General features: G+C 42.9%; 1 protein-coding gene and 1 long non-coding RNA gene across 11 annotated transcripts in view; one reads left to right on the forward strand and one right to left on the reverse strand.

The window, feature by feature from the left end:
- The window catches only part of jakmip3 (Janus kinase and microtubule interacting protein 3), a 298,954-nt gene extending 273,795 nt beyond the window's left edge, over nt 1–25,159 (forward strand). For 6 of the 9 annotated variants that reach the window (XM_068002403.1, XM_068002400.1, XM_068002405.1 and 3 more), the window contains one exon: nt 23,125–25,159. The gene's annotated coding sequence lies outside the window, so the exon portion shown is untranslated. Of the gene's footprint in view, nt 1–23,121 lie in introns of all 9 variants that reach the window. The other 3 variants (XM_068002402.1, XM_068002401.1, XM_068002404.1) reach the window with 1 other exon arrangement.
- Nucleotides 1–27,911, reverse strand: part of LOC137340105 (uncharacterized) — a 199,323-nt gene that overhangs the window by 134,877 nt on the left and 36,535 nt on the right. The gene's annotated exons all lie outside the window — the stretch shown is intronic.

A 27,911-nucleotide genomic window follows, 5' to 3' on the forward strand; every position in this document is an offset into this window, starting at 1 on the left:
GTAGCTCTGTATATACAAAGTAAAGGTACATTGTATAGTAATATTGTAATTCACCATTGCACTGATTTTGTTTAGATGATTTGCCACTAGATTTTGTGTCGTTTGATATTTACTAACAGACAGCCTGTTACCAAAAGGCACAAATATATTAAAAGATGCAAAAAGCCAGAATATGGCACATTTAAGACAGGAGATGTTTAATCTTATCATATTACATTTTTTCAGAATGGATAAGAAGAAAATTACAAGTATTCAGATTCAAATGACAGTTATGTGGACTTTATTAAAATGAACAAAAGGTCATTTAGGGTCATTTTGGGAGAAATGTAAAATGATCCATTTATGATGGTGGTGTTAGTTTCTCCCAGCCATATGGTAGCAGGGCCTGCTGTAACCCACAAGAGGGTTTGTTGAGTGGACAGATGGACCCTGATAGACAGCCTCTGTAAAGCCATCTGCTGAATCTGGATTGAGATTGCACTGACAATGCCTGATGCATTGGCCATTAACCCCATTCTAGCCTAGCAGCAAAGCAATGAGTAATGTGAAATCTAATCCCTAGGACACTAATCAACTTATCAATCTACTGTTATAGGTCTTCCAGTGGCAGTAGACACATCGCGTGTCGAGTGCACTACACAAAGCCTTAGAGGAAAGAAGAAAGTAATTGATATCCATCCGTCTATACCCATCCGTCTTTCTTATTGTGTACAAAATACCAATCATAAACTCTGATCAGAGAAATAATTAATACGTTCAGATTATCATTTGAAAAATCACAAATTTTTACTGAGCAGTATTTGTAATTGTCAGTTTTTCATGAGGTTATAAAGAGTACCCTATTGATTAACCCCTTTCCATACTACAAAAATCACCAGAAATTGTTTTAAAACTAGTGTACAGGAAGTGTTAAAACAATACACAAGCCAATTGAGATAAGGTCAGAGAATTGTATGTATTTACTCCTAGGTAAGTGTCGGCAAATTATATTTTTTATTAGCCAGTGGTTGTATCAATAATCTAGTTGCAAAGTGAAACCCAAAAAGTAATTCTCTGCTCAGCAGCTGAGTGGAACTTTCCAGCCTCTGTAATTTTGGAATTTGGGGATTTTGATCCCCCAAGTATTCAATAGCCTGCTGACAGTCATTTTCTAGGTTCACACATAAGTATGGTCTCTTGGGCTATGTTCTGGAGAATAGGTGTCAGCCATGGCTCTCGCCCCTAAATCAAAAGGTTGTGGGTTCAAGTCCCACTCCAGATGCTTGAGTACAAAATCTAGGCTGACACTGCAGTGCAGTACTGAGGGAGTGCTGCGCTGTCGGAGGTGCCATCTTTCAGATGAGACATTAAACTGAGGCCCTATCTACGCTCTCAGGTGGATGTAAAAGTTCCCATGTCACTATTTTGAAGAAGAGCAGGGAGTTCTCCCCAATGTCCTAGCCAATATTTATCTATCAACCAACATCACTAAAACAGATTATCTTATTGTTGTTTGTGGGACATTGCTGTGTGCAAATTGACTGCCACATTTCCTATGTTACATCAGTGATTACACTTCAATAGAAGTACTTTATTGGCTGTAAAGTGCATTAGGATGTCCCCAGGTCATGAAAGGCATATAAATGCAAGTTCTCTCTTCTTTCTTTACCCAGTGCCCCTGGAACTGTACCTATGAAAGGAAAAACCATGATCAGGAGAGGGGGAAGGGAGAAAACTGATACAATTGGGGGAAAAGTAGTGCAATTTTAATATTTGGCAATTTTACTTACCCATTGAAATTAAGATTGTAGCTAGGGAACGTTTAGAACTGTCACACTATCTACTTGCAAACTGCATTTTTGAATATGTTACACAATAAACTTTAAAATGTAACTTATGTAATTTGTACAATGTCAGGAAGTTCTAAAGCTGCACACAAAAATAATTGTAGAAAACATTACTGGTAAAAGTATCCAGACTTCCTTATTCACTGCCTAATGGAGTCTAACCAGTACAAATATCACACTTTAAATTTATTTAAGCTCTTCTTAATCGTCCAATTATTATATACTTAAAACAGAATTTTTATAAATTAGTGTTTGAACTCCTCTTAAGTGTGCATCCTGAATAAGTGAACAAAAATGCTGGAGAACCAGTTATACATATATCAGGATTATCGCTAAAAGCGCTATATAAATGCAAGTTTTGTCGTTGTTGTATAGCAAGCATGTAAATGAAGATTTAATTAATCAGTAGTGATTTTCAATTAACCCTTCTCGCGAAATAACTCCAATTTTTTTTTATTCGTTCATGGGATGTGGGCGTCGGTGGCGAGGCCGGCATTTATTTCCCATCCCTAATTGCCCTTGAGAAGGTGGTGGTGAGCTGCCTTCTTGAACCGCTGCAGTCCGTGTGGTGAAGGTTCTCCCACAGTGTTGTTAGGAAGGGAGTTCCAGGATTTTGACCCAGCGACGATGAAGGAACGGCGATATATTTCCAAGTCGGGATGGTGTGTGACTTGGAGGGGAACGTGCAGGTGGTGTTGTTCCCATGTACCTGCTGCTCTTGTCCTTCTAAGTGGTAGAGGTCGCGGGTTTGGGAGGTGCTGTCGAAGCAGCCTTGGCAAGTTGCTGCAGTGCATCCTGTGGATGGTACACACTGCAGCCACTGCACGCCGATGGTGAAGGGAGTGAATGTTTAGGATGGTGGATGGGGTGCCAATCAAGCGGGCTGCTTTGTCATGGATGGTGTCGAGCTTCTTAAGTGTTGTTGGAGCTGCACTCATCCAGGCAAGTGGAGAGTATTCCATCACACTCCTGACTTGTGCCTTGTAGATGGTGGAAAGGCTTTGGGGAGTCAAGAGGTGAGTCACTCGCTGCAGAATACCCAGCCTCTGAACTGCTCTTGTAGCCACAGTATTTATATGGCTGATCCAGTTCAGTTTCTGGTCAGTGGTGACCCCCAGGATGTTGATGGTGGGGGATTCAGTGATGGTAATGCCGTTGAATGTCAAGGGGAGGTGGTTAGACTCTCTCTTGTTGGAGATGGTCATTGCCTGGCACTTGTCTGGCGCAAATGTTACTTGCCACTTATCAGCCCAAGCCTGGATGTTGTCCAGGTCTTGCTGCATGCGGGCTCAGACTGCTTCATTATCTGAGGGGTTGCGAATGGAACTGAACACTGTGCAATCATCAGCGAACATCCCCATTTCTGACCTTATGATGGAGGGAAGGTCATTGATGAAGCAGCTGAAGATGGTTGGGCCTAGGACACTGCCTTGAGGAACTCCTGCAGCAATGTCCTGGGGCTGAGATGATTGGCCTCCAACAGCCACTACCATCTTCCTTTGTGCTAGGTATGACTCCAGCCATTGGAGAGTTTTCCCCCTGATTCCCATTGACTTCAATTTTACTAGGGCTCCTTGGTGCCACACTCGGTCAAATGCTGCCTTGATGTCAAGGGCAGTCACTCTCACCTCACCTCTGGAATTCAGCTCTTTCGTCCATGTTTGCACCAAGGCTGTAATGAGGTTTGGGGCCGAGTGGTCCTGGCGGAACCCAAACTGAGCATCGGTGAGCAGGTTATTGGTGAGTAAGTGCCGCTTGAAAGCACTGTCGACGACACCTTCCATCACTTTGCTGATGATTGAGAGTAGACTGATGGGGCAGTAATTGGCCGGATTGGATTTGTCCTGCTTTTTGTGGACAGGACACACCTGGGCAATTTTCCACATTGTTGGGTAGATGCCAGTGATGTAGCTGTATTGGAACAGCTTGGCTAGAGGCGCAGCTAGTTCTGGAGCTCATAAACCTATTGCTAATATCATACAAACGGAGGTTGTTTGACTCTGCTTGAATTGAAATGAGTTGAAATAAGCATGTACAAAGTCTTGATCTAAATTCATTCTGGAGTTAATATTTTGCCTGCCCCAGTGATGTGCACAAAAGAGACTTCGACAAATGTACATATAATGCACATATGGCATTTTTGTTGATCTTGATCAACAGTTTTGTGGGAAGAGGTCAGTATTCACATCATTTGGATTCAGCAGATTCAAACAACCTCCATTTGTATGATATTAGCAATAGGTTTATGTGGCATGGCTGGAGCAGCTGAAGGAACAAATATAAAACAATGAGCATCTCAATTTAAACACTAAGTGTGACAAACAAGGGATCAATAGAACTGTAACTGATTAGATTTTTCAGGGCTGTGTATCAGCAGTTGGTTTATAGACGTTTGTGTTAAAACCACCAATTAGATGCAAGTGTCCTGGAGTTAAAGTCAGAAGACCTCACTTCTTTCAACATTCGTATGCAAAGTCAGGAGCGTGGATGTGCTTTGAATTCTATTTCTGGAGGTTACTACTTTTGATTTGTCAAGTGAAGCCAAACCAATAAGAATAAATCAGTGTCCTTGGGGTAAATTTTAACCCCCAAGAACGGGTGGGTTAGGGGCGGGCGGGTAGTGAAAATACTAAGTTTTTGGAGCGGGACCGCATCCCGGCTCCAACATACCCACTTCCGGATTTGACCCAGAGGCGTTTGGATGCGTGCGCTTCTGACACCTGGAAGTCCCGCCGGGCCGATATTTAAAGAGTCTATTTAGGCATTTAAACCACTTAAGGCGATTAACTTTTTGTGTATCGAGTTACCCGTGGCCTCTGAAACACGCTATGGAAATGGAGCAGAGTTGCAGCCGACCTTCATTTGGACCTTTAAACCAGTGATTGACTCGTGAATAAAAGGTGAGTTTTTGCAGCAGGGCACTTAGTTCTCTCAGACAAACCTTTGGAGCTCTTTGTGTTTAGACTGAGATTTCTTTGTTCATACTCATCATTCTTGTGTTCAGACATATTTACCTATATTTTGGACCCCGTCAAACTGACACCATCAGGATGGGGGCCCAGTGGATGTACATCTGAGGAGAAGGCACATCACCATCTGCGGCAAGCAAGACATGCAGTTCTGGGAGTTGCAGGTGCACAAGGTAGAGGTGCACCGCAAGGACCTGCAAAAGAGCAGAGAGGGGACCAACAAAGGGGCCCGAGGAGGAGGCACTAACTATGTGAAAGGGTCTACAGGCAGAGGTTGAACGTCCTTGTCCTCTCTGAGGAGCAGTGCCTACGAAGGCTCAGATTGAGTCGCCAGGTGGTCGCAGACATCTGCAGGCTCCTTCATGCAGGGCTGCTCGCGGGTGGGTCTGGTGGCCACGCCTTGCCTGTCGCTCTCAAAGTCATCACTGCCCTCAATTTCCTCACCTCCGAATCCTTCCAGGGCACCACTGGTGACATCTCTAGGGTCTCTCAGTCATCTGTACATACGCGTATACGACATGTCACGGATGGCTTGTTTGCCAGGGCATCTGACAACATCAACTTCCCCCGCGATGTCATCAGCCAGACTGAGAGGGCAGTGGGTTTCCACTCTCTGGCTGACTTTCCACGGGTATAGGGCGCAATTGATTGCACACATGTAGCAATCCGAGGACCTCCACATAAGCCAGGACTGTTCATCAACGTAAAGGGATATCACTCCATCAACTGGTTTGCGACTACCAGAGGAGGTTTCTGCAGGTGTGCGCCAAATTCCCTGGCTGTTGCCATGATTCATTCATTTTGCGCGAGTCTGACATCCCAGCCCTCTTCCTCACACAAGACAGACTTAAGGGATGGCTCCTTGGAGACAAGGAATACATCCTGCAGTCATGGCTTATGACACCACCAAGAAACCCCACCAATGAGGCACAGCAGAGGTACAACAGTTACATCACCACCAGGTCTGTCATTGACCAAGCCATAGGAATGCTCAAGATGCGCTTCAGGTGCCTGGATAGATCTAGGGGAGCCCTTCAGTACTCACCGACGAGGGTATGCAGAATAATTGTGATGTGTTGCATCCTGCACAACATTTTCAGCAGAGAGGATTACGGTTGGAGGAGCTCGAATGCGCTTAAGAAGCATCTGCATCTGCTGGCAACATTGGAGGAGGAAGATGATGGACAACCCATCGCCAGAGCAGTGGCGCACGTGGCTGCTCGTGATGCCAGGGATTCACTCATTTTTTTTAAATTCGTTCATGGGATGTGGGCATCGCTGGCGAGGCCGGCATTTATTGCCCATCCCTAATTGCCCTTGAGAAGGTGGTGGTGAGCCGCCGCCTTGAACCGCTGCAGTCCGTGTATCAACAAGTTCTCATAAGGAGATCTGCAAACTGAAGACAGTGAACTACTCAGACCGCCTGGAACAACCACCATCACCAACACCAGCCTCCCCCTCCACATGCCCAATGGGTGGCATCAAGTCTTGGCATTCACGATGAAGCACATGAAAGGGCACTTTCACAGGCAAGACGTGGCATTGGTGGTGAGAATTATAACATTTAATGTGCATTTAACAAAAAACAAATATAAATGAAAAACAAGACATTCTGTCAGACACCTTTGTGCATACCCATGGTGATCACAAAACCTTAGCCTTTCTCTTCCTAGCACTTCTACATGGTTCATCCCCTGTGGCTTCAGCAGAGGTAGAGGCAGGCTGCTCACGTCCCTGCCCTGACTGTTGAGATGCTCTTCGCCTAAGGCCTCTGGGTTCCACCTACACCTGTGCAAAGGCTGATTCGGCCATTGGGAGAGGAGGCAGCATTGCAGGAACTGGTTGAGGGGGGGGGGTCAACGGGTGAGAGGTGGGAGCGCTTTGAGTGGAGTCCCCGCTTCCATGTGCCCTTTCGCCATCATCCCTCTCCTGGGCCAGGGCCACATCATTCCTGCCACTCTGCTGGATAGCAGATCTGCGACATGTTCTAAGACCACGGCTAAAGTATCCGTCTGCCTTTTTAAGGCGGCAGACATGTTAGCATCCAGAGTCTGTACAGCTGTTGCCATGTTCTGAATGAACCCATTTGAGAGCTGTGCTTGAAGCTCATTGGAGGCTTCATTCTCTCCATCGCACTTACCTGTGCCACCATTCCACTAATGCAGGAAGTGGACTCCTCCATCCTCTCCACTATTGTGGAGAGTGTGCGTGGCACGTCTTCCAGTACCTTGCAAAGGTGCTGCTGTACCTCAATCATTCTCATTCTCAACAATGGCCTCCAGGGTTCAGCATCTGTGTCCAGATGAGCAGAGCCTGGAGTGGAGTGCGCCCCCCGACGCGGACTCTCTACAGCTGCCCCTGCCACCAATGTCTGATCGTGCTCACTTGTGAGTGGTGAATCACCAGGTGATAACCAACTATCTGCCTAATAAGACCCACTGAAGTGCGAACATCTGCGCTGGTGCATGGCTGGATATGATGTGACGGTGCTCCCTCAGAGGTATTGAGCTCCTCTGAGCTATCGTCTTCTTCCATGGCGCGTGCCTTCTCATCAATCCTTGAAGGCTCTGGAAGAGAACATAAAGCAATATTAACAATCATCACAGAAGTTAATTTGCAATGAGCATTCTGAGGTGTGCAACAGGTCAATCATTGATAACATCAATTCATTATGTTTGTGAAGGATGTTAAAGTTCTGTCACCAGCCGTTTGAGGGTTGCCACTCTCGCCATCTCCGATGGCCAGGAATTCAACTGTGCAGCTGAGTACCAAGGCCTCCTCCTCCGCATCTGTCAGGGGCACTATTAGTGGTGGCCCCCGTCCAGTCCTACTCCTCTCCCATGCATTTTGCACTCTCTTCTATAAGGAGAGAAAGAATACATGTGTGAGTGAGGGTGACGTGGTCACCTGGTGGGTGCATTGCTTTGGGTGAGGCTGACAATGAAACAGGTACCTCAGAGGGTGAGTATCAGACAGATTCATCACATTGCATCAGGTTTGGGGTGAGTGGAAGTGGTGGGTTCACAATTGGGGAGGTGAGGAAGTGCACAGAAAGTGAAGGTAAGTTGATAATGAGATTTAAGTGGGTGTGAGGAGTGATGTGATGGAGTAGGCTTGGCAAGACAGAATGAGGTGAATCATTAACTGTACTCTCTTTTCCTGATGTGGTTAGGTCATTAAAGCACTTCCTGAGCTGTACCCATGACCTTGCCACCATGCTTCAACTGCTCAGCTCCTCTGCCACCTCCAGCGAGGCCTTCTTGGTGGCAGAGGCAGGGCACGTCCTCTAGTCAGCCAGGTACGGTATCTCCCTTCTGCTCCTCACACCAGCCAGTAGCAACTCAAGAGATGAGTTGTTAAAGCGGGGTGCTACCTTACTCCTTTGATGCTGTATCTCTGCACATTTCTCCTTTCTCCCTCAAAATCCATGGTTGCAATGGCCCTTTAAATACTCCAGTTTACAGCTCGTCATTCGGGTGTACAGTATGTCTGCTGCACAGCTTGGAGACGCGAAACCCGGAAGTCACATCAAGCGCCTTCAATTTATACACGATCGCTCGACCGACGCGCAGAAAATTTTTCCCGGTTTCCCACGCGACTATTCACCCCCGCACTGAGATCCTGCTGCCATGTTAAAATTATGCCCCTTGTGTGCATTGGAAATTATTGTAAGGAGTCTTACAACACCAGGTTATAGTCCAACAGCTTTATTTGAAATCACAAGCTTATGGAGCTTTCCTCCTTCGTCAGGTGAGGAAGGAGGAAAGCTCCGAAAGCTTGTGATTTCAAATAAAGCTGTTGGACTATAACCTGGTGTTGTAAGACTCCTTACATTTGTCCACCCCAGTCCATCACCGGCATCTCCACATCTTGGAAATTATTAACACTGATTGAAAAGCAACGTTACTCTATGATGGGCTATGGTTGCAGTTATAAACACTTTGGAGTTGCAGCGATCTGAAGCCATCATACTGCTTCATCTTGCCATCGTATGTAGCATAACTTCACTGCGGTGTCAAGCCTGGTTTAAAGTGCTCAAGGGCTTCATTAAACTTAAGCAGAGATTTTAGTTTAATTTTTTGAGGAAGTAGTCACTCCTGCCAGCACTCGCCAAACATTAAAAATTTACTGTTCAGGCTGCGCAAGCACACGGTCTGGAGCTCTCCCATAACAATGTGGGTGTGATCTCCAGCTCACAGTTTAACACGGCGTTGCTTGCTGCAAACCGCTCTTTGCAGCTACTTTCTCAGATCAGTAGCGTGGTATAACCCTAGGCTAAAACAATTGTCAACGTGTGGGATAGGGAGTGGGAAAAAAAATCACTCACATTTTCTGATCCTGTTTACTATTCAGTGACTCCTCCTGGAAAGTGCATGTGAGAAGATGGGGACATGATTAATACCCTCAATGGTTCATTACCCACCTACACGTACTGTGTGAGCTCATATGTGAAGAATGGGCACTTACTTGGATGGTACTGGATGGATGCCTAGTTCCCATCTTCAGGAGAGGAGGGAAAATAAAGTGTGGATTTAGCCAGGATGCTAAATACAACAGACCACCTCTACAACAACATTTTATGTTGGTAAATGGAGTGGAGGTACAGATCAGCCATGATCTAACTGAATGGCAGAACAGGCTTGAGGGGTTGAATGGCCTACTCCTGTTCCAATGCAGAGATGTGTAGTTACGAATGTTAGGTTCCATAAAAGTTGTTTTATTTGAAAAAGCTAGAAGGTACATCAGGGCCCAGAACCAATAAAAAAAAGTGCTCACTCCCCTAATTTGTGGGAACATGTTCATCGTTATATTCAGAACTGTTTTCCACGTCTCCACAATATTTATTTCAACTGTCTCTCTTCTCAATACCCTGAATAAATGATCCACAAAAGGGTTGGCAGACATACTAATCAGGGCAGTCCTGCATTTTACTTAGCTTTCCCAATATCATGATTATTTAATACCTTTAGCACACACACAAGAAACTGTCATTAAGAAGGTTTCTTACTGCAGATTCAATATCATTCAAAAAAACTGAACATTTATTAATGTCCAATTACACCTGTTGTACATTCAATTTAAATTCATTTTTTGTTATGCAATAGTCTCCCACATACAATTTATTCAGTATTAGAACTGGAACTAATGTCCCAATCCGCCCAGTTCTAGCACATGCTCATTAATGCTACAAAAATAGTTTGCATGTGTGTATATATGCCTGTGTGTACACATAGTCAATCGCCCATGGTGTGCACAGGGAGTCAGGACCAAGCAGGGTTAGAGTGCGGGGGATAATCAGATCCAGATGGTGGAAAAGGGAGGGAGAAATGAAGACAGATGGAGGAGGGAAAGGGGAAAGCAGGGGGATGGTAGACAGGACGGAAGAGGAGAGACAAGGAAAAGGTGGAAGAAAGGGTGAAATGGGGAGAGGTGTGGGATGGGGATAGGGGTAGCAAACACAATGATCATACCTCACTGTGGGAAACAGGGAGGGAAGGGCAACAGTAAGTTACCCTCGCTTTATGGTTTTTACCTCAGTGGCAGGGAAGGCGGGGAGTAGTTATGGTTGGTGAGCTCAGTGGCCAGGGGGTGCTGAGTTAACGCTCTCTCCTCTACAAGCCCCAATTTCTACATGAATTGTGGGGGGGGAGGGGGGGGAGGGGTGGCGGTTGGTGGTTAGATGCATTTTCCTGCAGGCACCGAAGAGTGATTGCACCTAGAGGGGAAGTTGTTGTTGCCTGCAGCCAGAGAAGATCGAGTGTGTCGAAACAAATACCACCCAAGTGCCAAAATTTCGCTCAGCAGGATCTGGCATAAATGACATCGATATGTACAAGGAAGGGGGCTCAGGACCAAAGGGCCATTCATCTGAGCTGGGAATGAAGGAAGCAGTGCACTGTACGTTATTTAAGCACAGGAGGGTTGTGGGCTGCTAAATTTTTGGGGATTGCACTGACCTGCAAAGGGAGCTTCTCTTCCCTTGGCCAGGCCCGGATTCTGAACTCCGCAGGTTGTGGGGGGAGGGGGTGCGGGGTGGAGCTTATCTTACCTGTTCCAGTTTTTGATTTTGACCCTAGCAGGTGAGGAGGTGGGGGGGGCAGAGTCTCTGAAGACTGTGGGATTAACAGTATATAACAGTGCTGCATCCAATGAACGAACATGCAGCTGGCACAATCAAGGGAGCTTGCAGGTTCAAACCCATCTGCTTCTTAGTAGTTGTAAGGAGGAGGCCAGGGGCAAGGTCCAGCAGCTGATCTGGAGGGTGGGGGAAGTCAACAGCACCTTCTGCAAATGTTCACGGGGAAGAAGTCCTTACAGGTATCCAACAACATTCATTTCTCGGGGGGAGCTCCCTGAAGTCACTCAGAGGGGTTAAAGACATGTATTTCCTCAACGTTGATGGGTTAGGAACTGACCATTTACTGGCCAATAGTGGAGTTTGATGTGGCAGGCTCTTCATGTGAAAATATAGTGTGTTCCGGCTATTTGATTGTATGGTTAGAAATCTTATTTTTAGTGTTCTGCTAGAGAGAAGAAGAATAATAATCATAGAATCGTTACAGCACAGAAGGAGGCCATTTGGCCCATCGAGCCTGTGCCGGCTCTTTGTAAGAGCAATCCAGTTAGTCCCATTCCCCAACTCTTTCCCTGTAGCCTTGGAGCTTTGTTCCCTTCAAATATATATATCCAATTCCTTTTTGAAAGCCATGATTGAATCTGCATTCACCCCCCTTTCAGACAGTGCATTCTAGATCATAACTACTCGCTGCGTAAAAACATTTTTCCTCACGTTGCCTTTGCCAATCATCTTAAATCTGTGTCCTCTGGTTCTCAACCCTTCCGCCAATGAGAACAGTTTCCCTTTATTTACTCTATCTAAACCCGTCACGATTTTGAACTCTTCTATCAAATCTCCTCTCAACCTTCTCTGCTCTAAGGAAAACAACCCCAGCTTCTCCAATCTATCCATGTAGCTGAAGTCCCTCATCCCTGGAACCATTCCAGTAAATCTTTTCTGCACCCCCTCTAAAGCTTTCACAACCTTCCTAAAGTGCGGTGCCCAGAATTGGACACAATACTCCAGTTGCGGCCGAACCAGTGTTTTATAAAGATTCAACATAACTTCCTTGCTTTCTTACTCTATGCCTCCATTTATAAAGCCTAGGATCCCGTAGACTTTTTTAACCGCTTTCTCAACCTGTCCTGCCACCTTCAAAGATTTGTGCACATCTACCCCCAGGTCTCTCTGTTCCTGCACCTCCTTTAGAATTGTACCATTTAGTATATATTGGCTCTCCTCGTTCTTCCTGCCAAAACATATCACTTCACACTTCTCTGCATTAAATTTCATCTGCCATGTGTCCACCCATTCCACCAGCCTGTCTATGTCCTCCTGAAGTCTGTTACTATCCTCCTCACTGTTTACTACACTTCCAAGTTTTGCGTCATCTGCAAATTGTGCCCTGTACACTCAAGTACAAGTTATTAATATATATCAATAAAAGCAGCAGTCCTAGTACCGACCCCTGGGGAATACCACTGTATACTTCCTCCCGTCCGAAAAACAACTGTTCACCACGACTTTCTGTTTCCTGTCACTTAGCCAATTTCGTATCCATGCTGCCACTGTCCCTTTTATTCCATGGGCTTCAATTTTGCTGACAAGCCTCTGATGTGGCACTTTATCAAAAGCCTTTTGAAAGTCCATATACGCAACATCAACCACGTTGTCCTTATCGACCCCTTCTGTTACCTCATCAAAAAACTCAATCAAGTTAGTGAAACAAGATTTGCCTTTAACAAATCCGTGCTGGCCTTCCTTTATTAATCCACACTTATCCAAGTGACTATTAATTTTGTCCCAGATTATCGTTTCTAAAAGCTTCCCCACCACTGAGGTTAAACTGACTGGCCTGTAGTTTCCGGCTTTATCCTTACACCCTTTTTCGAACAAGGGTGTAACATTTGCAATTCTCCAGTCCTCTGGCACCACCCCTAATATCTAAGGATGATTGGAAGATTATAGCCAGCACCTCTGCAATTTCCACCCTTACTTCCCTCAGCAACCAAGGATGCATCCCATCTGGAGCGGGTGACTTATCTACTTTAAGCATATAGCCAGCCTTTCTAGTACCTCCTCTTTATCAATTCTCACCCCAGCTATCTCAACCATCTCCCCTTTCACTGTGACTTTGGCAGCATTTTCTTCCTTGGTAAAGACAGATACAAAGTACTCATTTAGTACCTCAGCCATGTCCTCTGCCTCCATGCGTAGATCTACTTTATGGCCTCTAATCGGCCCCACCCCTCCTCTTACTTCCTGTTTACTATTTATATCCCTATAGAAGACTTTTGAATTCGCTTTTATGTTGGCCGCCAATCTATTCTCATACTCTCTCTTTGTCCCTCTTATTTTCTTTTTCACTTCCCCTCTTTACTTTCTATATTCAGCCTGGTTCTCACTTGTATTATCAACCTGACATCTGTCATATGCCCACTTTTTCTGCATCATCTGACTATATCTTTCGTCATCCAGGGAGCTCTAGCTTTGGTTGCCCTACCTTTCCCCCTCGTGGGAATGTATCCAGAATGGACCCAAATTATCTCCTCTTTCAAGGCCGCCCATTGTTTGATTACAGTTTTGCCTGCCAATCTTTGATTCCAACTTACCCGAGCCATATCCACTCTTAACCCACTGAAATTGGCCCTCCTCCAATTAAGTATTTTTACTCCAGATTGCTCCTTGTCCTTTTCCATAATCTAAACCTTATGATACTATGATCACTGTTCCCTAAATGTTCCCCCACTGACACTTGCTCCACTTGACCCACCTCATTCCCCAGAACCAGATCCAGCAATGCCTCCTTCCTCATTGGGCCGGAAACATACTGATCAAGAAAGTTCTCCTGAACACACTTCAAAAATTCCTCCCCCTCTTTGCCTTTTATACGATTACTATCCCAGTCTATACTAGGATAGTTGATGACCCCCATTATCAATACTCTATAGTTCTTGCACCTCTGTAATTTCCCTGCAAATTTGCTACTTTATATCCTTCCCATTAGTTGGTGGCCTATAGAATACAACCAGTAGTGTAATGGCACCTCTATAGTTTCTTAACTAGAACCAAATAGATTCTGTCCTTGACCCCTCAAGGATTTCCTCTCTCTCCAGCACTGCAATATGCTCCTTAATCAATACTGCCATCCCTCCCTCATTTTTTTCCTTCCGTATCTTTCCTGAACACCTTGTATCCAGGAATATTTAGTACCCAATCCTGCCCTTTTTTGAGCCAGGTCTCCGTTATCACCAGTACATCATATTCCCATATGTCTATTTGTGCCTGCAGCTCACCAACCTTATTGTTTTTTATTCGTTCATGGGATGTGGGCATCGCTGGCGAGGCCGGCATTTATTTCCCATCCCTAATTGCCCTTGAGAAGGTGGTGGTGAGCCTCCTTCTTGAACCGCTGCAGTCCGTGTGGTGAAGGTTCTCCCACAGTACTGTTAGGAAGGGAGTTCCAGGATTCTGACTCAGCGACGATGAAGGAATGGCGATATATTTCCAAGTCGGGATGGTGTGTGACTTGGAGGGGAACGTGCAGGTGGTGTTGTTCCCATGTACCTGCTGCTCTTGTTCTTCTAGGTAGTAGAGGTCGCGGGTTTGGGAGGTGCTGTCGAAGAAGCCTTGGCGAGTCGCTGCAGTGCATCCTGTGGATGGTACAGACTGCAGCCACTGTGCGCCGGTGGTGAAGGGAGTGAATGTTTAGGGTGGTGGATGGGGTGCCAATCAAGCGGGCTGCTTTGTCCTGGATGGTGTCGAGCTTCTTGAGTGTTGTTGGAGCTGCACTCATCCAGGCAAGTGGAGAGTATTCCATCACACTCCTGACTTGTGCCTTGTAGATGGTGGAAAGGCTTTGGGGAGTCAAGAGGTGAGTCACTTGCCGCAGAATACCCAGCCTCTGGCCTGCTCTTGTAGCCACAGTATTTATATGGCTGGTCCAGTTAAGTTTCTGGTCAATGGTGACCCCCAGGATGTTGATAGTGGGGGATTCGGCGATAGTAATGCCGTTGAATGTCAAGGGGAGGTGGTTAGACTCTCTCTTGTTGGAGATAGTCATTGCCTGGCACTTGTCTGGCGCAAATGTTACTTGCCACTTATGAGCTCAAGCCTAGATGTTGTCCAGGTCTTGCTGCATGCGGACTCGGACTGCTTCATTATCTGAGGGGTTGCGAATGGAACTGAACACTGTGCAATCATCAGCGAACATCCCCATTTCTGACCTTATGATGGAGGGAAGGTCATTGATGAAGCAGCTGAAGATGGTTGGGCCTAGGACACTGCCTTGAGGAACTCCTGCAGCAATGTCCTGGGGCTGAGATGATTGGCCTCCAACAACCACTACCATCTTCCTTTGTGCTAGGTATGACTCTAGCCACTGGAGAGTTTTCCCCCTGATTCCCATTGACTTCAATTTTACTAGGGCTCCTTGGTGCCACACTCGGTCAAATGCTGCCTTGATGTCAAGGGCAGTCACTCTCACCTCACCTCTGGAATTCAGCTCTTTTGTCCATGTTTGGACCAAGGCTGTAATGTGGTCTGGAGCCGAGTGGTCCTGGCGCAACCCAAACTGAGCATCGGTGAGCAGGTTATTGGCGAGTAAGTGCCGCTTGAAAGCACTGTCGACGACACCTTCCATCACTTTGCTGATGATTGAGAGTAGACTGATGGGCTGGTAATTGGCTGGATTGGATTTGTCCTGCTTTTTGTGGACAGGACATACCTGAGCAATTTTCCACATTGTTGGGTTAGATGCCAGTGTTGTAGCTGTACTGGAACAGCTTGGCTAGAGGCGCAGCTAGTTCTGGAGCACAAGTCTTCAGCACTACAGCTGGGATGTTGGCGGGGCCCACAGCCTTTGCTGTATCCAGTGCACTCAGCCGTTTCTTGATATCATGTGGAGTGAATCAAATTGGCTGAAGACTGGCTTCTGTGATGATGGGGATATCAGGAGGTGGCCGAGATGGATCATCCACTCGGCACTTCTGGCTGACGATGGTTGCAAACGCTTCAGCCTTGTCTTTTGCACTCACGTGCTGGACTCCGCCATTGTTGAGGATGGGGATGTTTACATAGCCTCCTCTCCCGTTAGTTGTTTAATTGTCCACCACCATTTACGACTGGATGTGGCAGGACTGCAGAGCTTTGATCTGATCCGTTGGTTGTGGAGTTGCTTAGCTCTGTCTATAGCATGTTGCTTCTGCTGTTTAGCTTGCACGTTGTCCTGAGTTGTAGCTTCACCAAGTTGGCACCTCATTTTTAGGTACGCCTGGTGCTGCTCCTGGCATGCCCTTCTACACTCCTCATTGAACCAGGGTTGATCCCCTGCTTGTTGGTAGAGTGAGGAATATGCCGGGCCATGAGGTTACAGATTGTGCTGGAATACAATTCTGCTGCTGCTGATGGCCCACAGCGCCTCATGGATGCCCAGTTTTGAGCTGCTAGATCTGTTCTGAATCTATCCCATTTCGCACGGTGATAGTGCCACACAACACGTTGGATGGTGTCCTCAGTGCGAAGACGGGACTTCAACTCCACGAGGACTGTGCGGTGGTCACTCCAACCAATACTGTCATGGACAGATGCATCTGCGACAGGTAGATTGGCGAGGAAGAGGTCAAGTAAGTTTTTCCCTCGTGTTGGTTCGCTCACCACCTGCCGCAGGCCCAGTCTGGCAGCTATGTCCTTCAGGACTCGGCCAGCTCGGTCAGTAGTGGTGCTACCGAGCCACTCTTGGTGATGGACATTGAAGTCCCCCACCCAGAGTACATTCTGTGCCCTTGCTACCCTCAGTGCTTCCTCCAAGTGGTGTTCAACATGGAGGAGGACTGATTCATCAGCTGAGGGAGGGCGGTAGGTGGTAATCAGCAGGAGGTTTCCTTGCCCATGTTTGACCTGATGCCATGAGATTCATGGGGTCCAGAATCAATGTTGAGGACTCCCAGGGCCACTCCCTCCTGGCTGTATATCACTGTACCACACTTCATGCATTTACACACATGCACTGTAAACCTATCTTCGACCTTCTCATATTCTCTCTTAGTTTGACCACACCTAATACTGTACTATTTCTTACTCTAGTGCTATCTGTCGCTCCCAATCCTTTGTGTACCTTGTTTCTCCTTTCTAATGCTACATCCTGGTGCCCATCCCCCTTCCAAATTAGTTTAACCCCCCCCCCCCCCCCCACTCCACAGCACTAGTGAACCTCCCCGCAAGGACATTGGTTCCAGCTCTGTTGAGGTGCAACCTGTCCGACTTGAACAGGTCACTTCTGCCTCAGATCTGGTCCCAATTCCCCAAGAAACTGAAGCCCTCCCTCCTGCGCCATGTCTCTAGCCACACATTAACCTGCCTTACCTTCCTATTTTTGTACTCACTAGCACGTGGCACTGGGAGTAATCCAGAGATTACTACCTTTGAAGTCCTGCTTTTTAACTTCCTCCCTCGTTCCTGAAAGTCTAGCTGCAGGATCTCATCCCTTTCCTTTCCTATGTCGTTGGTACCCACATGGACTATCACTTCTGGCTGTTCCCCTTTCCCCCACAGAAATTTCTGCACCCTCTCCACGATGTCCTTGCAACAGGGAGGCAATCCACCATGCGGTCACAGAAACACCTGTCTGTCCCCCTGACTAGCGAATCCCCAATGACTACTGCATTTCTACACTTCATTAATCATAAACATTTACATTTTTATTACATTGCTGCACTTCAGGAAACATTTACCTTTGGCCCAGAGAGTCTGTGATAATGATGGAAAGATTACTGGGCTGCCATCCAATGATTTTGTAATGAGGCTGGAGGGTGACACTCAACTGATGTTATGTGACAGGATTTTTAACAGGAAGGACTTGGGCAACGATCTTAAGGGAACCAGCCAGGTTAGCAGCTAGAGATCACAGCCATGCCCTTGATCCCAGTTGACCCGTTTAACAACACACTAGTATATTTTTAAATGAACAGTGGTTAAATGTAAGGCTGCATATTGGTACTGATGAAATGCGTTTATATTCTGCGAAATTAAAATTCAGAGAAAACAGGAATCTATACCGGCTCTAAGAAGGTTTGTGTTCAGTTGAACAATCTGAACCCGCCAATAGTTTGTCACTACAATTTCCATTTATGGGATTTTCAAGATGATTGGCACAATCTACTGGAGGGAATTGAAAGTCATTTCAAAATATAAGGTATCAAATCTCCATATGTTTATAATAAAACTAAAAACACAAATGACCAGGATTTTCCAATTCTGCACTCCCTGGTCTGCAATTTTCCCCCATTCATTTTAATGCTTGGAAAATTGTGGGCTGGGGAGTGCAGAAGTGGAAAATCAACCCAATTAAATGCAGTAAGAAAATAAAATGTGACTGCATTTGATATTGTACTTGTGGTATAAATGGTATATTCAATAGTTAGCCAATAAACATGGAGTTTATTTCATCTGTGAGAGAAACTGACACAACTCACTCATGCCTACGTCACTTGTGAGTAATTTGGTCTAACATACTCAGGTCAGATCTACGATTAGAGGCCTTCTATCAAGTATCTTCCATTTTCTTTGCCTTTCTTTACTTAGGGGTTGTATATTCAATGAGCTCATTTTAAACATGTTTGTGTTTTTTTACCTGAGAAATGTTTTATTGTTGCAGCTGTGTTGTCTTAAAAAAATCTGGGAAGTGTGTGAATATTCTAATAAGCAGCTGTGTGTGCATTACAGGCTCTATTAGTCGGTTTCAGGTGTGCCCCAGATTTATACATCAGAAATCTGGTCAAAAAATTCAAGCCATAAATTTAAGTACTATATCTAGCATCATGGTATATTAGAGCGCATTATGGTGACAAAGCACTGTAGAATACGTGACTATAGTTGTCAAATACTAGATATTGCCTTCACACAGGGCACCAAGACACAATAGCCTGGATTTTCCTCTTCGACATGGTTGCCATTAAAAGTGTGCAGAGCAACGTTTCCAGGTCAGCCCAATTTGTATATTCTGGGCAAACTCCTGGCGTTTTCAATCCTTCTGATTGGGAGCTCACCCAGAATATTCAATTTGGGAGCTGGAAATGGTATTGCATAAACTTGGCTTGTATTCCCTTGAGTATAGAAGATTGAGGGATGATCTGATGGAGGTGTTTAAAATGTTAAAAGGATTTGATGGGGTAGATACAGGGAAATTATTTCCTCTGGTGAAAGAGTCCAGAACAAGGTGACATAATCTTAAAATTAAAGCTACGCCATTCAGGAGTGAAATCAGGAAGCACTTTTTCATACAAAGGGTACGAGAAATCTGGAACTCTCTCCCCCAAAAGGCTGTGGCTGCTGGGACAATTGGAGCTTTCAAGACTGAGATAGAGAGATATTTGTTAAGTAAGGGTATCAAGAGATATGTGTAAATGAAGTTGAGGAGTAGATCAGCCATGATCTAATTTAATGGTGGAGCAGGCTCAGGAGGCTGAATGGCCTGCTCCTGTTCCTAATGTTTCTACATTTCCTCTCTTTGGGGGCAGAGTTTTCATCTGCCTGGATCCTACTGTCTGGAATTTTCTCACTAAATCTCTCTCCAGGTTGTTGTTGGTGGGGGACCCGGTGATAGTAATGCCATTGAATGTCAAGGGGAGGTGATTATGCTCTCTCTTGTTGGAGATAGTCATTGCCTGGTACTTACTTGTCACTTATCAGCCCTTGACTGGATGTTGTCCAGGTCTTGCTGGATGCAGGCAAGGACTGCTATTTATTCCCAGTGTTTACCCTCAATTCCTACAGTTTTGAATGTAACTACTAGCCTTTCATGTGCAACTTGGTCAAATGGCTTCTACAAGTCGAGGTACACCACATCATTGGGCTTCCCACTATCCATTTGGGCTGTTGCTTCCTCAAAGAAGTGAAAGATTTTGGTCAGACAGGATTTTCCCCTTCTGAATCCAAGTTGCCTGCTTTTTACTAGGTTGTTATTGTACAGTAAACAAGTTTATTCCTGGTAATTGATTCCATTATTTTTCACAGAATGGTTGTGTATTTGCCTGTTTCTATTTTGTCCCCCTTTTTGAATATGGGCACCACATTAGTCGGCTTCCTCAGAACGATTGTCAGTGGCTGACAAATGTCCTCCCTCATCTCTCTTAGCCCTCTGAGATAAATTGCATTTATCTCTGTGGATTTATTTGTTTTAAACTCTGCCTATCTAAGGCTTCCTTTTCATTTAAATAGAAGTCCTTTATTTTACTTGGGTTAGCTTCAATTGGGCAGAGCATGTTGCTCATGGTTTCCCCGTGAGTACTTGGAGGAAGTAATCATTCAGAATATTTACTGTTATGTGTTCATCCTCTGTTTCAAGCCCATGTGAGTTTTCACCTCTTCCCTGACTGCCCACTTATTGTTGTAATCCTGAAAGAATTTTTTACTATTGTTTTTAGCCTCTGCTGCTATGTATTTTTCTAGATCATTAATGAATGATTAATGGTGCCATCTACAAAATGATGCAAGGTCATCTTTGAATGTACACTCGTTTATAAGCTAAACTGCTTAAATTAAATTTGGAAATTTATCATAAGAATGAACACAAAGATGTTAAAATAGATCAAACATACTCTTCATCAAAATTTATCCTCATCTGATTTTCTTGCATGTTAGGAGTATCCTATATTAAAGTTGTAGGCACAAAAAAATTCAAGCTTATCAGAAGTTCTTCCCTGTCTTTAATAAAAATACAGTGATAGCTGCTTATTGAGATTGCTGCAGGGAGCTTCCATTTTGATCATACTGTCTGAAAAATGTCACTAACCAAAGAAGCCATTTTGTGGCACAAACCATTTGATTACTGTTACAATGCTACAATTTAGAGTATTTTAAATATATGATTACTTTTTATCTTTTCACTAGACATAAGTGTCTTGGTAAAAGCAACATTTCCCCGTGGAATATGAGATGCAAATCACAATTTAGTTTTTTGTAGAAAAAAATATACGCAAAGCATAGGTTTTAGATTGTTTGATAACCAAGACAAACCAGATTCATATAAGATATAGTCACATTCATCTTGTTTCATACACTTGAAATGATCACACTGTTACAGTGAGTTCACTACTAATTACATTAACCAGTTTCTATTGCAAATTGTTTAATATATAAATACTTACAAAGGCTTTTAGACCTTGTAAATTTGTACCTAAATTTATTTGTGCACGGTGGTACTGGTGTCTATTTTATCTCCTAAAGAGCTTAAAGCAATTTCAGCTTTTGATTTGTTTTTTTTTAATTCATGGAATGAGTGAATGCCAGACCAGTTAAGAAACTCAGGATGAAATCTAGATATGCATAAGGAGTGGAAGGAGATTTGATCCACAGTTATGAGACTTGCTACTGGTGGCCAGCTTAGGAGAGAGGACAAAGTAAAAAACCTCAATATATAGACCACATCCCTGAGCTATTGTTGGCAGATTATCTCAGCAGTCAGCTCGCTTTATATATTTTCATATTCTGGTGTTTTGTATTTCTGGTAATAGAGTTTCTAATTCAGCTTTAACCAATGTTAGGTAAGTGGCTGGTTTTACAGAATATTTAGTGTCTTGTGTTTGCAGTATCCTGTTTGTCCTACTTAACTCAAAAAAATGAGAAAAATATTGGCCAGGAATCAGAAGAGAACTCCCCTGCTCTTCTTCGAAATAATGCAATGGGATCTTTTACGTCCACCTGAGATAGCAGACGGGGCCTCATTTTAATGTTGCATCCGAAAGACGGCACCATTGATGGTGCAGCACTCCCTCAGTACTGCACTGGAGTGTCAGCCTGGATTATGTACTCAAGTATCTGGAGCGGGACTTGAACCCACAACCTTTTGACTCAGAGACGAGAGTGCGACCACTGAGCAATCTTTGAGTGAAATATGTCCCTACTTTTTGTAATGCGGTATCTTTTATACAACCATGCATTTCTTCTCACCAGGTCAGTGGTGCCTTTTGGTAGCAGTACCATTAGTGTTTGGTGACTCATCTGACTGTTGACCTTCAGATGGTTCATAGGAAATGATGGATGATCATTGTAAGGATTGCTTCAGTCATGCTGTTCAATAGGACACCAGAAAAAATGTGATCAGGGCTACATAATGTTAGAGACAGGAAACTGGCATTAATTTCACATTTCTGTCTCCGCATTGACATAATTTGTCCACTGGCATGAACAATGCGTATGGGTAAGATAAACAAAACTCACATTTGTATGTGACTGTCTTCTTATTCCAAGATGAACTAGCCCTAAATGTGGGCCTTCACGCATAGTAAACCCCACGCAAGACATTAGAGTAATTGATGAAGCAATGCCCAGTGTGGCTCATCGGGTGTCAACAAAGTTTCCACTTCAGCCAACCATTGGTCTAGCACTTGGATGTCTGAGGTGGAGGATATTCAGCTCAGATATGAAAGTTTTGGTGACGGATAGATCTACCCTCTCCAGCTTATCTCGCACCAGTGTGCATGATGGCCACAATACTGCACAAATGGTGCTAGTGTTCTACTATCATCAGTTTGAAGGTAGATGCACTAATCTCTGTAGCAGTTTGAGCCTCAGGTACAGGATGTCTCAATCCTTTATTAGCCTCACCAAATGTCCTTCAGATAGTGGCGGTTGTAGCTTCATGCTTTCCATTAAGATCGCTAATGTAGGAAAAGGAAATCTTAATTAAACATTGGGGAGATGCTCTTCCTAGGTTTAGGAAATATTGTTGGTGCAGGATAGAGGTATCTGGACATTTGATAGCTAATGTGAAAGAGCTTGATATTGATGCTGAGTGCCAAAGTAGAAAAGTATACCCTTACTAAGGTGCCTCACTTAGGATTCACAAGGAAAAGCAGATCTGAAAAATATCAAGTTTAAAAATATCAAAAATTATTTAATGGTAAAATGTTAGAAGAAAAATTAAACTTAATCATAATATTTTGCAATGCAGTGAATCGAGACAGATTTGAATTTATCTGTGCTGATCAAAAGTAACTTAATTGTGGGCTTTATTCATGTTGACTCAGGGCACACTGTTTTAAAATGATAGGAGTGTTATCAACAAAGTATGACAGCGAAAATGTTACAGGAAGTAACTGATAATGACAGGAAGTATGTGCTATGAGCAAGAATTTAAATATATATAGACTTATTTACAATAACCAAATAATGAAATTATTTTCTTTCAGTATTGGTTAAAACTTCCTGTACATATTTTTAAATGGACCACCTTTGAAGCATGCTTTATTTATTTCTTACTCTTTTTCAGCAGCACCTGGAGGTATCTCTGCTCTCAGCCTTATTTCTGAAGACAGCCAAACTCAGTCAAACAGTATGAACCAGCTCTATGACTGCCAGAATCCTGAAATTGCTGAGGTCCAGTTAATTATTTCTCATGTGGTACTAGCCCATTATGTCCTGTGCAATTTTTCCTGTGTTTATTTCGAACTCCTGTTATTTGCCTTAGAGGTGCCTCTACTACTCCAGGGTCTAATACATCAATGAAGAGTTCTGTGAACATCGATCCATGGATTCCTCCATCAGATTTCAGAAATATTCTAGTTTCTATATTTCAGTATAGTAAAGTGAAGGAACTTGAAGACATATGTTGCTGTTAATTGCAAAGGGAATGATCATGATTAGAAAAAGGTTAAAAAAAAGTGTATACATACAAGAACTGTAGGCAAGTAGCATTAAAAGGCACAAATAAAAACATCTAGTAAAGAAAATACTGTGACATCATTAATAAAGAATAAATCAAGCTTAAAATAGGTAACGCCCACATTTATCATAAATTTGGAAACTTGGCACAGTGCTTAATCAAATACTGACAACAATATCCTCATGTGTATTATTTATATATATGAAATCATTTTATCAAGTTTATACTGTCAAAAAATAGATTTCAGATTTTCGTCAGGTCATTTACAGATGTATGGAAATGTATTGATGTAAGCTTGCAAGAAAACAAAGTGTTGAAAGAGAAATGAATCATTATGTGTTTGGCTGTGAGATTTTGAAAGTACTAAGCAAGCATTTTGTTCAGATGCCTTGTCTTAGAATGAGCCCATAGACTGAGTAGATGGAGTCTGACAGGAGAGCAGACTCATACTATTGGAATCATATAGTTCTTTAAAGCTTTCTATGACACCAATAAAATTGGATGATATTTGGATTATATAAACAAACTATTGTGGATAAATTTGTTTGAAGCTGGCTTGCTGAGAAGAATTAGTCAGGCCATGCTTGCGCATGTTGTAAATATGTGAGTAGCAGTTTGTCAAAATAGTGATTTATGCACAAAGAAAATGATAGCTGCTCATGAAAGGAAAGCTTTTGACTACAAATGTACAGGAGAAACCAATGAAGCATGTTCGCAGTGATAGATGGATTAGAATGCTTTTTATTATTCATATGTACAAAGTTGAAATGTACTGTGTACAGAAAAGCTGTAGTGGGATTATTTTGATCACAATTAGTAAAGAATTGTCTGTCGCATTATTCAGTTCAATTTTGGACATTTAAATTGTCTAAACTAAACTCCATTTAAATTTTGGCCCAAGTTTGCTGACATTAACTGATACCCACTAAATGTTTTCCTCTCAAGGTTTATTTATTGTATTGTTTAAGCTGTTGAAGGACAGTAGTTTATTCAGAATAGAGTAATATACCCAGTAATATAAAGCCTTCAGTGAACTCCAGAGTGCCTTACACGGCTTGTTAACAAAAAAACATGAAAAATTAACAACTTTTAAAGAGGTGCATTTTTAATGAAGCTTTCGCTGTAGTGCAGCAAAGCCAGGCAATTGTAACATACATTAGTTTGGATATTTGAAAGCCAATTAACTCCAACACATTATGATGTCAGCATTAAAATATTGTTATATTTAAGCACTAATTTTAGTTGCATGGTGAATGGGTTTAGTTTAGACTCAGGAAATCATGTTGTGAATATGTGTAATGAATCATAAACCTTGATTTCTTGTACATTTTTATAAGTATATTGTAAATTTATGCAGAAAAATAAATTATGAAGATAGTGCCACTTGTGGCCAGTGGGTCATGGGTCTCTGATTTACGTGCTTTGTAAGGTAATCTCTGTATACCCATATCTTAAATATTTATCCCTTTGTTTCAGTACTAAAACAGTAATTTGCTGTCCTAAAAATAAGGACCGTATGTTGATCAGCGACAAATTTTACACATATTTTTGTATTGTGATTCATGTATATTAGCAGATCTTTCTATCCATTTGTAAAATACATATATTATTGTAACTTTTTTAATAAAAATATTACTGTTCTAAACCTTCATGGCTAGAAAGTTAGTTCAGTTCTTGTTTGATTGATCCTCATTATTCTGGGCAATCTTGTTCACAAGTCTTCTGTTTTACTGTTCCACACATTCATTAAAGGTTGTGAGAGTTGCTGATCCTATGCATAGAATTAAGCATAGACATTACAGCAGAAAACAAGGCCATTTGGCCCATCATGTAGGTGTTGGTGCTAGCTCTTCGACTGGAAGTATCTGCTCCAAACTCATTCCCCTTAAAAATAGTGTGCCCAGAGTTGCATGACATACTTCAACTAGCCTATTGAAGATCTATTCAGTTGGCCTAGCCAATATCTTGTACAAATTCAACGTTACTTCCATGCTTTTATATTCAATGCTCCATGTATAAAATCCAGAATCCCATGTGCCTTTTTATGTTATTTTCTACCTGCACCCCTATCTTTCCCATCTATGTATCTGCATGCCAAGATCTCTCTGTTCCTCAACTACATTAAGAATCGTATATTTTAGGGTATACTGCCTTTCACCATTCAACAGCATCTGCCCACTCTGCTAACCAGTCTGTGTCCTCCTGCAATTTCCTGTATTCTTCCACAGAGTTTGCTGTTTCCTCTAATTTAGTATCATCAAATCTTATTATGTCTCTATGCCTATGTCCAAATCAACTTTGTAAATGGAAAACAAGAATGGTTCCAGTACTGATTCCTGGGGCACACCACTACCCACATGCCTCTATCCAAAAAAAAGTCCATTTCCCCCTACTCTTTGCTTTCTAACCCCAAACTAAATCTCAATCCATGTGGCTACATTCTTTTTACTACCACATTCCCAACACAGAGCTTCACCCATTCAGAATGCATATAGTAAAATCACAGGCATTAATTCAGAAAACTGTCTCCCATATGCCCTAATTTTTGTAACTAATCTCTCATGTGGCAACTTATCAAATATCTCTGAAAATCCATATATACAAATTCCATCACTTTTCCTTTATCTATACACTCTGTAATTTCCTCAAATGATTCAATTAAGTTAGAGTAAGATTAATTGACCTAAAATTTCCTAACATCTCTTGCATTTTTGTAACACTTGCCACCCTCCAGTCCTTTGCATAATTCCTGTTTCAAAATACTTTGGGCTGATTATGGCTAGTAGCTCCACTCTCCCCTTCCTTCAGTATTCTGATGCATACCATCTGGGCCTGATGACTTTTCTACTTTTAGTGCCATTAACCATTTTATCTTTTGAATATTTATTTCCAGTAGTGATTCTTCCATATTCTCCTCAGGTACTCCTGCATTCCTATTTCATCTTCCTCTGTGAGAATTGATGCAAAACGCTTATTAAGCATATCAACCAGTCCCTAATACTTAAGTACAAGTTGGTCCCCTTCATTTCTAAGTGATCCTATCACTTCTTTGATATTCTCCACTTCTTATGTGATTATATAAGTGTATTTTCCTTTATGTTGAGTGCCAGTCTTCTCTTATACTCCCTCTTAGTCTTCCTAATCTCTTTCTCTGCTTCTCCTCTGTACTTTGTATGTTTCTTAGTTTCCTCAGTATTATCCCCTTATTTTTGTGAAATGCCTTTTTATCAATCTTAATTTTGCTCTAACCTCTATTAATCCATGGAACTTTGCTTTCGATATACCCCCTTTGCTCCTATTTGGAATGCTTCTAACCTATACTTTATCTATCTTGCATTTAAATATCTGCCATTGCCCATCTGCTATTTTAATCTGCCATTTTTCCATCCACTATTCTGTTTACCCTCTCTGCAAGGGCATTGGTGCTCATACCAATAACATACAACCATGTATAGTATGAAAGTAAAGACCAAGCCTTTCAGTCAAAGAGCCTACCCTTAATTCCCATCAATTCTGTATGTTTAAGTACATTACTGTAATGCAATCATGACTTCAGAACATTGAAGGAAATGATGAAGGAATCAGCCATATGTTTAAAAATAACACTAATCTCAGCTCAGGCTGAAAACAGTAGTGGTAAGTACATTGACGTGGGTATCTACAGTCAATTGTGAATCAATAGTGAGTAGCAACCAAACCAAGGAATTGTCCACAGAATGAGCATATAGCTAGCAATGTTCTAACTGAAACAGTACCTATGGTCAACATTTCTATTCATTTAATTAAGCATCCTGTTTTAAAATTCAAAACCATTATGTAACAATTATTTTTGTTCCAAATGCCTATGGTGAAAATTAGAATCTTGAAAACACAGATCAGTAGAGAGACTACAGCACACTGATAATGAGTATTATCTGTCACTAATACTTGGTGTTCTGTATAATTCACCATATGATCATAGTGTCCTCAGATTTGATATTGTGGCACAGCCTGGATGAAGATTCTGGGCCATAATGAATTTTCAGAAGTATCAGATCACACACTATGACCTTGCATTTATATAGCGTTTTTAACATAGTAAAACATCCCAAGGCTCTTTGCAAGATAGTTATCAAACAAAATTTGACACTGATTCACATAAGGAGCTATTAGGACAGGTGACCAGAAGCTTGGTCAAAGAAATAGGTTTTAAGGAGCTTCTTAAAGGAGGAGAGAGCGGTGGATAGGCAGAGAGGTTGAGGGAGGCATTCCAGAGTTTAGGGCCTAGACGGCTGAAGGCATAGCCACCAATGGTGGAACGATGAAAATCGGGGATGCGCAAGAGGCCGGAATTGGAGGAGTGCAGAGATCTCAGAGGTTTGTAGGGCTGGAGGAGGTTACAGAGATAGGGAGGAGCA

Source organism: Heptranchias perlo, chromosome 21 (genome assembly GCF_035084215.1).
Source record: "Heptranchias perlo isolate sHepPer1 chromosome 21, sHepPer1.hap1, whole genome shotgun sequence".
In the NCBI taxonomy this organism is placed as follows: Eukaryota; Metazoa; Chordata; class Chondrichthyes; order Hexanchiformes; family Hexanchidae; genus Heptranchias; species Heptranchias perlo.